The sequence below is a fragment of the Bactrocera oleae genome, chromosome 6 (genome assembly GCF_042242935.1).
Source record: "Bactrocera oleae isolate idBacOlea1 chromosome 6, idBacOlea1, whole genome shotgun sequence".
In the NCBI taxonomy this organism is placed as follows: Eukaryota; Metazoa; Arthropoda; class Insecta; order Diptera; family Tephritidae; genus Bactrocera; species Bactrocera oleae.
The window spans coordinates 62,040,562-62,053,402 of NC_091540.1; the positions used below are offsets into that span (position 1 = coordinate 62,040,562).

The 12,841-nt window shown below is 33.2% G+C and overlaps 1 protein-coding gene across 4 annotated transcripts in view; it reads right to left on the reverse strand.

The window, feature by feature from the left end:
- Window positions 1–12,841, reverse strand: part of Oatp74D (Organic anion transporting polypeptide 74D) — a 94,169-nt gene that overhangs the window by 41,975 nt on the left and 39,353 nt on the right. For all 4 annotated transcript variants that reach the window (XM_014229666.3, XM_036364781.2, XM_036364778.2 and 1 more), the window contains one exon: window positions 4,834–4,921. The gene's annotated coding sequence lies outside the window, so the exon portion shown is untranslated. The remainder of the gene's footprint in view (window positions 1–4,833; window positions 4,922–12,841) is intronic.

The window sequence follows — 12,841 nt, forward strand, 5'->3', positions numbered from 1 at the left end:
TACATACATATATCCTTTATAGGGTCTCCGACGTTTCCTTCTGGGTATTACAAACTTCGTGACAATACTTATAATACTCTGTTCAGGGCATACAAATAAATGCATATTCGAAAATATTTGAAAACTACACTTCAATTGATGGATTTTGGAAAAATATAAGTACAAAGTCTTAAATTTGAAATTTTATTAGTTTGATTAGCTCCAACAAAAGATGAGTTTTACTAGCTTCTAACTATTTCCGAAGGAATATTTTTTTATGAGAAACCTTTTCATATCAAAGCTATACTCGCAGGTTTGCATTCAGTTTTGAGAATGTACGACAATTAGCGAAGAATTTTGGCCCTCAAAGGTATTATTAGAACAATCCCTTATCTTTAGACGCAACAATTTCGAAATATTTGTGAAGTTTGAGAGCAAGCATTTTTTTTATTCACTCGCACAGATAGCCCTTATCGTTTTTGTCGCGGGCATATGTATAGGTATGTATTTATATTTCAAAATCACTATATACTCATTTACAAAAATGCGCCTTTGCTTATAAAACTAAGTAAATGTTGCCAGTGAGTTGTTGTTGCTACAACGGCGACCGTTAAATTTAATTGCTGTTGCTGTTATTAGTTTCGAACGAGTTGATGCGCCTCATTTAAATAATTTTCTATTATTCTTTTTTTTTTGTTTTTAATTGTGTCTGGTGGCAACAGTGTAAGCTGCGCATATTACACTCATACATACTTACATATGTGTATGTAATGCCTATATATACAAACTGACACATTTAATGCACATATGTATGTATGTATGTGCAGCTATCTTTGAGCTACTTATTTTGCAATTGTGTTATCAGCTGAATTATAAACTTGTTTACAAATGCTATTCAACATGTCACAACTTTATAACGAGCCTTCGCAATTTTTGAACGAGTTTTTATTGCACATTTTGTTGATGTTGTTGTTGTCTACTTGGCACACACATCTCTTGGTGGATTTGCTGTAAAGATTGTCATCTTTATTGTTGTTGCTGTAATGCATTAAGTGATGTTCTCGCATTCTGGTATTTTATATTATTATTTTTTGATCGTATGTCGGCCGCAGTTGTGCACACCCTATACACTTTCACATGTGTGTATGTATGACAGGTTCATATATACATATGTATGTCTAATACTAAGTTTTGCTGATTATGCAATGTTCTTAGAACAGAAGCATGTACATACACGAGTTTGTAAATACAGTTTTTCTATATATGTGATGCCATGATGCCTGGAGATTAAAAGAGTCTATTTGCTGGATGTTTTACATCATTGTTTATATGTACATACAGAAAAATGTATTTGAAAATGCACCATATCTCTGGCTGTTCAAATTATATAATATTATATAATCAAAGTGCTGCTGTCATGTCAGCAGAAAACGCAACAATTTGTATAAGTAGATACATACCAATAACATATCGTCACTTTAAATGTAAAATAAGGTAGTTTCACTTTTCATAAATTTACGATAGAGCAATAAAGATATGAAATAGAGCATACTCATATTGAAATTAAATTTGAATTTTGGTTATAACTTGTTTATACCATCGGAACAAATTCGACTCGGACTGGACCACTTAAACTGTGCGCGCAAACTGGTTAGGTTAGGTAAGGTTAAGAGGTCGATCCTAACAGGAATCTCACTTGAGCAGCTTAGAATTCTTATTTAATGGATCGTAAGACCTTAATAATAGTAATAACTCCTACGACTGCGGCAAGATGAACTTTGCTAAGTGCAATCTCCTGTGTTCTACTCTAAGTTCAATACGATCTTGCAGTAGTATAGCAACGGGTCGTCGACAAGCACCTGCTAAGCGCACGCGAGGTCCATTCGTTCAGTGCTAGAATGCAAGATACTAGTTGGTACAACCTATTAATATTATACAATATGTTCGTGTGAAGTTTGATCTTCATACGTCAATATATGTATGAGTATTTGACAGCAGTTTGTTTATGACGCGAAAGCTTTTTCTGGCGATTTTTACCAACGAAATTTTTTTTTTGAAATTTTGTTTCCAATGAAATCACCTTGAAGAAATCGTTGAGAGTCTATGTACTTTGCCACGGATATAAGTATTTAAATGGCACAAAGCATTCAATGAAGGTTGTGAATTCATCGAAAACTTTCCTCAAGCGAGTGGTCCATATATACCTCTGTTAATGAAGATAACATCGAAAAACTTATAGACAGAGTATTTCCAAATCGTCATTTTGACATCAGAGAACTAGCAGAAGACCTCAACATCTCTTAAGGCGAGACTTAACATATTTTGGTTAATGTTTTGGGTAAGAAGCGTGTCAATGCTAGTCTCGTATCAAAAGAACTGAATCTTGTTCAAAGACGACGTCGACAAAGCCTGAGAACTCTACATTTACTCTCATTTCTACAAAAATGTTGTACTAAAACACATGAAAATATGGTGTTTTTTTATCAGTCTGGGTCAAAGTTGATCAGATGGTATAATATTATATTTAGCATATTGAAGTTCTTGATGATTCTTTGAACCAAAAATCAAGAAACAGTCGATTATGTAATGCAAAGTTAATACAGGGGCTCAAAAAGAACCAACTAATAGGTAACTAAACTCTGCTTTGCCTAAGCCATTAACTAAAACCGCAAAGCAGATTACACAACCATTTTACTAGTACTTGAAGACCATTTGATACAGAAGTAGTGATTATTTATGTAAACTGACAGGAACTAGATCTGTGTGTCAGTTACAATACAAACATTACTACTTGCCACATATATATGTACATACCTACCACATGCCACTTGATACTCCTACAAGAGTGCCTACAATTTACACACACATACACATATGGCTACATATGCATGTATGCGTAATTCCTACTTGTGTAATGCAATTTTTCATTTGACACATCGTTAACAATTGGTGGCAAATTGCTGACAATTGCACGCGGCTCGAGTGCGGAAAATCTAGTTTAGTAGAATAATTTGTATTGCCCTGCACATATATACACACATATACATACAGCCATAGAGCTTGCCCACAATACACTTTCAATTGTTGCACTGTGCGGTGATTGAGCGTGTGCGTTGTGTGCCAGTGGCAGTGGCACTAGTGACGCACTTGCAACATTTTCAACATTTGTCACATTCGCAACATTTTGCGTTGGTGTTGCTGCAGTTCGACTAGCCGAGGAGTATTATGTCAATTGCTGTTGTTTGTATTCTGTGGCACATAAATAAATTGAAACGTGGCAGGCTGGCTAACAATTCATCTCAAGTGATGGACGGCTGAATTGATTATAATGAATGTGAGAATGACAGCCGACAATTGAGCAAGTGAGTGAGTGATTGAGTGAAATACATTTGTGTGTGCATGTATATGTGTAATAGGTGTGTACACATGTGTGCAAACAAAGCTAATGAAATTGAAAATGAAAAGTGATGAAAATTGAAATTAGAATAAATGATGGTATGTAATAAATTAATGTATGCATATACATATATACATATACATATGTATGTATTTAGGTGAGTTAATGAATGATAGACAGCAAGAATAAGTGACTTGTGTGGCATGTTAAAGCGATGCATGTGCTCCTTTGCAACAGTCTTGCATATCAATATATACCATATATAATATATAATACGTGTAGGCCTTGATAAGTCAGTACTATTATGATTCTTCCTCATAGAAACTTGAAATGCTGCTCTGAGCCTTTTTTCAGGCTAATTGATAACCCTTTAATATTTAAAAAAAATGCGGAAACCATTACGCATCACTATTTGCGTACAAAACAAGAAAAAACGTTATTTTCGAAGCTATAATATCCTTCACAGGTGAAAAATAAGTTTCGGGGATTGTAACTTTGCCTTGGACAATAATCCATATCAAATATTGTGACTATAGTTTGTCAAATAAAAAGTTTTTCATGCAAGAGTTTGATTTTGATCAGTCTGTTTGTATGACAGCTATATGCTGTAGTGGTCTAATCTGAACAATATATTCAAAAATTTTTAGCATCATCTTCAATAATAATTCAAGCTAAATTTCGTTGAGATATCTTGTCAAATAATAAAGTTTGTCATACAAGGACTTGATTTTGATCGATCGCTTTGTATGACAGCTATTTGCTATAGTGGTCTATTATCGGCGGTTCCGACAAATAAGCAGCTTCTTGAAGAGAGAAGGGCATGTCCAAAATTTTAGAACGCTATCTCAAAAAGTGAGGGACTAGTTTGCGTACGGGCAGATAGATGTGGTAAATTGATTTCGCTTGTCACGCTGACCTCCTTCTGGGGTATAATTATCACTGAAACTGAGAAGATGCTCTACCACAGGGGATTTAAAATGTTCAGCTTGCATAAATAAGTCAATTCATGCTTCGGCAAAAAAGTATTTATCTGCTCAACAAGCGGATTTTAGCTCGATACTGTTTTTATACAATTTTTCCATATACCATACCATAAGGCCAGATGCAGATAGTACGCAGAATAATCATTAATTATTTTTTCATTACAACTGAATTTCTTGACTCGATTTTAGTCACATATATTTGATCTGTTAATCCTTAATGATGGCTGGATGTAATTCAAAGACTTGCCTGCCTGAACTAGAGATCTTTCTTCCTCTTTCTCTTAGAGTAGTAGTTGGCGACTTTTCACTGTGAACCAGTTATTTTTTAAATCCGTTTAACAAACCATAGGAAATTTGGACTTTTCAAAATATTACGAAGACCAACAAACTGTCCTCGTACGTACATAACTTTAGTTTATAACATGATATTCTATTTAAATATATATGGAATGTTTATCAAGTGTTGGTAATTACCTTATTTGCATAAAAAACACTTCATCACTAATGGTGTTTTTATTGTTATCATTGTTGTAGTGTTGTGGCACAATTGTTGTTAATTTAACTGAAATATAACAAAAGAAAACACTGATTAGTTTCAATTGGTATTGTATAATAGAATTTAAGTACTTATGTAAGATAAGTTTTGTATACCTTTTCTAACCATTTATGTCACACTATACATATAAAGAGCTAAAAAAATAGTAACAAAACGTTCAGAAAATTAAGACATTTTTGTAAGAAATTGTTTTCCAAGAAGATCTAAGAACAAAGAGAATCAAATTATTCAGCATAACTAGTTGGAACAAGGGTTAAATTTTGTCGAGGGGGACAGTTTTCGGAGTTCTTATGATCCTACTCCTTAACAAGGATCCTACTTGTTTATCCCTTTTGTGGTTGTTATTATTACACTTAGGAGCAGGTGGAGTTAAAAATTTTGAGTTATAATATGAAAACGTATAAAATAAAAATCCGTTGAATAAAAAAAAAAAACTAAGCCATTTCGAAGAAGATCTTAGAAAAAAATATATTCTGCATTTGCCATAACTAGTTGAGACAAGGCTTAAACTTTGTTGGGGGTATAAAACAAAAATCAGAAAATTATATTTCCCTGGTAACAAAATGTTATATCAGTTCGAGTACTTAATACTTGGAACAACTTCTTAATCTAATTTATTAACGAAAGCACTTTTTAAACTAAAAACAATTTTTATTTTATTTGCATATATAATTTTCACACAAAAACATATTTGCAATTTCCCTAATAGTTATAGAAAAAGAAATAAATGGAGCATTTATTTTTAAAAATCTTGTACTTGCATGCAACACTGCAACATGTATGTAAACGCCTTCACCGGACAAACATAAAATAGATGAGCTGTGTGTGGGTAAAAACTGGGTCAACGAAATTTAAAAATAGGAAATTACTGTTGGCAAGCGCCTTAAGCATTTACAAGGCAACTTAAATATTTTGGTGATAAAAAAACACAAATTAATTAAGAAAATGCATTAAAAAGTGCAGTGGAAAGTTTATTTTTGGGGTGAAATATAGGTGAGCTCCAAATTAATGCTTTAAACACAAGGGCACCATAAAATATGATATTTTTTTACACTTTGTTCTCTTTTGTATTGAAATGTGAAAGAATAGTAAAGAAGGATTATTTGTGAAAAATATCAGTTCAGGTTTTTTACTACACAATCATATTATATAACCTGGCGAAATAGCCAAAATTGATATCAGCCACCTCAACAAATTTTGGGGCAGGCTCAAAGCGGTTTGTCTATATTTGAGAGTCAAATAAATCTTAGGAGTATTAAGGTAACACAAAGTAAGTATTCTCACATGTACATATCATGTAGTATTTAAAAAATTTCAAAAAGATGTTCTTCAAGACTTAATGTAACCTAACTAAATTAAAGTTAGGTAGGTTAGACTAAATGTTCACCGAGAAATTGATACATTTAAAATCGGTATTTTTTTCCTAAAACCACCCTTTTGGGTTTAAATAATAACAAGATGAAATATCTCTTTTCGTGAGGAAAATTATCAGTTTTGAGTAAGATATTCGTAGGTGTGTAGCATAAAAGTGACAAGAATAAAGCTTAATCTGAAGTGATCAATAAAGGTATATTGTAGAATGTCTATTAATATTAAAAAAAATAAATATCGCAATATTTTAATTGATTTGATTTGTGTGATTACTAAGAGTTAGTATCACAAAAACAGTATAGTACTTTGAGCAGTTAAAAAACATGTGAACATTTCCATCTTTCATACATGCCGTAGTATCTCGGGTGTTTTTGATATGTTTTAAGGAAAAATTAAAACAAAAAATTTAAAAAAAAATCGGTTATTTTTATAATTCGATAGCTTATACTTTTATATATAGCATTCTAAAATTTTAAAGCGATATCTCAAATATTTTTGAGTTATTGGCTTCTGAAGTGTAGTCGCTCAGTTCAATCAGTTCCATCAATTTATCTTTGAACACGTTTTTCTCGTAACAGAATTTTTCGAATTTGTTGCACTATTACATTTTTTCAGCATGTTTTGTATATAGTTCTCCATACAATGACCTACCAGTTTTTTGATCTGACCAAATATAGTTGTTTGGTAAGCCAAAACGACAAAATTTTTTGTACAAATGAATTTCTTTTTTTTTTTTAAATACCATTTGTCAGTTTTTGATTTTTTATCGACTATAGGTCATTGTACGGACGATATCTTTTAAAATTATAATAACATAAATTAAATAATTCTTAAAAAAATATAATATTTATACATTTTTGAATTTTAAAATATGTATTTAATGGTGTTTTTTACGAAAATCTTCAATATTTGTATATGATACATTACCGCGATTGTATTTTAAAGGGATATGCATTCATAAAGCCGACTGAGGATGTACTTTGCGGCGGAAACTTTTGAGAGATTACTCGGAATCGGAGCGGCAACAATAACTCCGACACTGGCGCAATGCGTCACGCTTCATTTGCTTACCATTACCATGCATATATCTGTGCATAAACGTGTGTGTACTAGCTGGTGAGCAATATTGCAACGTTTGCAATGGAGTTTAATATGATTTTTTCTTGCTGCAATGTAATGGCAGACAAGAGTTTCACCCACAACAAAGCAAGGCGCGTACCAATCACCGGCAACGGTTTATACACATACATACATATAGAGTTTTTTCTGCTATGTCATTGTTACTGTTGCACATAATAGACAGGGAATGAATGAATGAATGGATGGTTGTTTTACTATTGATTTCGCGATTGTACGCTCCTATTTGTTTATTGTTTTTGTTTTTCGTCTCGGTTTTATTTTTTATTTTATTTTTTGTGAAAAAACGCTTGTACGAGTCTATCCATTGACAGGCACAGCGTTTTGCCGACAAATTTATTGCCTTTTATTCGACTAAACTTCTCTCGCTTCCTAACCCCTGTCAGTCAGCCGCCCCTTGACGGCACGCTTCACTTTCTATTTTATAGCAAAACAAGCGGCGCGGCGGCAACAATTGCTGCAATGCACCCCAGTTACGGTGGGTATGTGCAACAATACATCAGCAACAATAACATCAATCGTGGCTACAGCGTTGTTACTGTGTTTATTTGCAACCGTAGTATGTATGTATGTATATGGGTATGTGAGTGTGTTTGTGTAGGTGTCATGCCGCAAAATGTAGCAACATGCAATGCATTTTTGTGAATGCTTGACTTTTGCTTTTACTATTTAAGTTGCGATTTTTTCATGTGACCTCCAACAATGCGGTAGGTCGTGAACATCTGTAAATGAAAGAAATATAAGTACAATAACAATGATTGTGGTAATTAAAAACATTAAAGGCTTTACACCACAATCGTGAGTATTTTGAAATTTATATAGCATTGTCCATGTCTCAAATATATGACTAAAGCTTTATCGTTACCATTAATATGATATAATTCCTCCATAATCTAAAAGGGATTGTCAAAAGGAAAGACATATAAAAATGAGTACGTTTGCATTGCAAAAGACATTCGACAGTATTTTAAAGACGTAACGTTCCTACTAGAGAACCAAAATCACAAGAACAAATTTCGTAAGAACTAACAAATATCAGTTTTAATAGGAGGTATGTAGCTTGGTACAATATTTTTTGTACGATGGTTTGTCTGGCGGTTTTCACCATGAAAAAAAAGAACAAAGAATTTGCTTATAATTTTAAACTTCTAATGGAATCACGATTACGGAATCGTTGAAGTTGCAGAAGTTTTTGGGGAATCTACTTTATCAAGAACACAAGTATTTGAGTGGCACAAAGCATTCAGTGAAGGTCGTGAAGTAATCGAAAACTTGCCTTATATGAGTCGTTTATCTATCTCTGTTGATGACGATACATCGAAAAAGTTAAAGAAGCAGAGCTGGAAATCGTCGTGTTGGCACCTGAGAGATAAATCTCAACACCTTTATATGGACTCATCACATTTTGGTTAATGCTTAAGGTATGAAGCGTGTCAATGTTACTACGAGTTTACCTACAAACATGCGGTTTTTACAAAAACAACACAAAAATGCTTGAAAACTATATGCAATTATATCGCAGTATGTGCTTTTGTACAATAATACTTTGTTTGAATTTAGTCACCAATTTCGCACCAATATATATAATATATCATCACTATACCGATATTTCCGATAGAATCACGATATTTTATGAGTTAGATCAAAATGTATATATTTTTATACGATTATTATTTAGTTGCATATTTGGAAAAAGAGAAGCTTTAAATGATTATTATTGTTGTATAATTTGGTCTTCATTAGGATACTGAACAAGAGCTTTCAATTCTTGCCCTTTTTATGAAATGCTGTCTAATAGCTTTCTATATATGAATCCGAGAAAAATATTTTTGGAATCTCATCTGTGTCTTTTGTATCACATGCAATAATAATAGATTATCTGTTGGAAATTATAAAAATCGTACTATAACTAAGTGGTAGGCGATTTCAAAAATACCAACGAGTCTCCCGGAGTACTCGTAGAGGGGCGCCTTTCGTATAGGTAATATTACTCCAATAAATAAGATTATAGATAGTTTTGGACTGACAGGTGATACCCGAAGTCTTCTTAGTGAAAACATAACCGTATAGCCTTGCAGTTTGTACACTTTCTACTGCTTTTCAATATAAAATAATCAGCTCAATTCGCAAAAATATTTTGCCACTTCAGTGTTGCATGAATAAGCTTGTTATATTTGTTAGCTAAAATAATATTTGTATGTACATAAGCAAACATATAGCGGTAAATACAATCGTATACATATTTAGATCTAAATACTAGGGATTGCCAGCATTTTTACTATAAAACAAGGAAGCAAATAATGCAGTATGGGTATCAAAGAGAAACGTATTAAAAAATATTTAATTTAAAACAAATTTGTATTTGGCGAATAATAAAAAAAATAAATTTAATATGATTCAAAATCGGTTAAAATTAACAAAATTTAAAAAAATATATTAACGCCTTATATATTACTTATATAAATTAAGCATATTTTAGCATTAGCTTTTTAGTAGATATTTGTCACTATGATACCAAAATTTATTGGAGAATGCAGTGTGCAATTAAATTTGAGCAAGGTGTTTAGTCAGTCAAAGCGAAATTCATGCAACAAATTGTGTTTTTTTTGCACAGTGTTCGTTATGATTACAATTACCATCCGTAGCGAAACCTTGGACCAACACATTTTACAGCACATCGGATGTCTATAAATATTTTGTGATAGATATACCACAGACTACAGTATGTGATTTCATGCACAACGAACATTCACTTTCAAACTCAGCGAAGCATGCTAAAAAATCAAAACAAACGCTAAAATGCATTTAATATGACGCTATTGTTGTTGTTGTTGCTAATTTCATTATTTTATTGAATCATAGTGAATGTTGATAGATTTTTGAGTAACACTACAGTTGCATTCACAAATTGTAAACATTTTTTAAGGCACACATATGTACATGTGCTTATATTTGAATACTTAGGTATATATATATACGTTTTTTATACCCTAAACAGGGTATAATAAGTTTGCCATGCAGTTTGTAATACCCAAGGTGAAACGTTGGATACCCTATAAAGTATATATGGTATATTTATATGATCTGCGTGACGAGCTGAGTCGATTTAGCCGGCCGGTTTGTATATACGTGAACTAGTCCTTCAGTTTTCGAGATAACGATGAAATTTTGCACATGTTCTTTCCACTACAATAAGTTGGTAATTTGTTGGAACCGCCGGTATCAGACCACTTTAGCATATAGCTGCCTTACAAACTGTCCAATCAAAATTAAATTCTTGTATGGAAAGCTTGTTTATTTGACAAAATATTTTCACGAAATTTGTAACGACTTATTGTTCAAGACAATGCTAAAACCCCCAAACATATTGTTTAGATGGGACTACTATAGCATATACAATAAACGGTCATAACCAAGTCCTTGTATGGAAAACTTTTTTATTTGACGAGATAGCGTCAAGAAATTTGACTTGGATTACTGTCTAAGTTACAATCTGCGAAAAAATTGTTCAGATCGGACCACTATTGCATATAGCTGCGCCACAAATTGACCGATAAAAATCTATATCTATCTATTGTATGAAAACTTTAATACTTGTGAAGGGTATTATAGCTTCGGTACAACCGAAATTAACATTTTTTCTTTGTTTTTATAGTCTTGCAACATGTTGCTACAGGGTATAATAGTTTTGTTCACCTAACAGTTGTTTGTATCATCTAAAACTAATCGAGTTAGATATAGGGTTATATACATATAAATGATCAGGATGAAGAGACGAGTTGAAATCTTGGTGAATGTCTGTCCGTCGGCCCGTGCGTCTATGCAAGCTGTAAATTGAGCAAAAATGTATGAAACTTGGTACACCTATTCCTTGGTAACGGGTTTGTTAAAAAATACTGCGATAAATCTATAAATAAATGCTTTAGAGGCATACACCCGAGATGACAGGAGAAAGCTTTATGGGCTCTGCTGTCAAAATTTGATGATGGGCGTGGCACCACCTACATTTAGGTGAAAACTCATATCTTCAAACCTGCTCGACCGATTTCAACCAAATTCGGCAAGTAACATTATATCGACATTTCTATGTTAATGAATGAAAATCGCCCAAATCAGACTACTTACCATATAACACAATTTTAAATACCATAAACCATATAACTAATATCAAAATTTTCGCAAATCTAGTTGACTTTACTCCTTATATATTGGTGATAGTACGAGTATGTGAGGTACCTTAATGAATATAAGTTAATAAGATACAAATTTGACTGAAATCCATTCACGATTTATCGTATAATAAATGTACAAGTGTATAAAATGTCCAATTACACCCGAACTTAGCTCTTCCTTACTTGTTTTGTTTTTGTTTTTGTTTTCTTCTAATTTGCTAAATTATATGATTATGTGTTAAAACAGCAGGCAACTAACTTTTGTGCATTTTGATTAGCGCTATGTAGAGGAACAAACACACACACGTATATAAATAAACACATATGTATACATATGTATGTAATTGCATGTTGTTGCGCGCCAAAAAGTTACTTCCAGCGTGTGCTGTACACATTGCAAGTATTATTTCATTAGTGAATGCACTCTTACGCGCTTGGCAAATAGGCACTTTGCCTCGCATTGCGATGCGCCTGCTTGCAACAATGCGTAGACCAGCTATTCTGTGCAGCATCTGCAACGGCAACGGTTTGCGGCTTGCACCAACGCATTGCAAAACGCTAAACATGTTTGCTTTAGCGGACTACACAACTGCGTCGACACATGTATATATATATATATATATATATATCTATTTATGATGTTGTAGGAGAAAATACATACACAGATGCCTTGTTGTTGTTGTTGTGATGGTACCAATGCACTGCAAACTGGTTTATCCAGTTTGTGAATGCTTTGCATTCTTCTTACAGCATCCATTAAATAAAAAGTAAAAACTAAAAGAAAACAGCAAACAAAGAACAACAACAACAACGGCAATAAGTGTAGAAAAACGCAAGACTGCAACAACGGTGCAGCAATTGTATCTGGCTGATGATGATAGTAATAATGATGCTGCTGTGCTCTGCCTTGTTGTGCCGTGCCGTGCCGTGTCGAGCTGCTTGCCTCTCCTTTCGCAATGGAGCAATGGGCAATTTTCTAGAGACATAAATTTTGCCTTTCAAGTTCAAGTTGAAATGACTGTGCGCTGCCGCAACGCATCGTGTTGCACAGTCAGCATCAATTGTTTGTTGCTATTATTTTATTTTCTTTATATGCAGTTGTTGTTGTTATTGTTTTCATCTTGTTTGTTGTTGTACAAGCATACAGCAAGTCAGTGCCTGCTCAACACATTCCAGCTTGTGTTACATGAGCTTTGCATGGCGTTGAGTTGAGCGTGGCAGCATGGCGTGGCATGGTGTGGCAAAG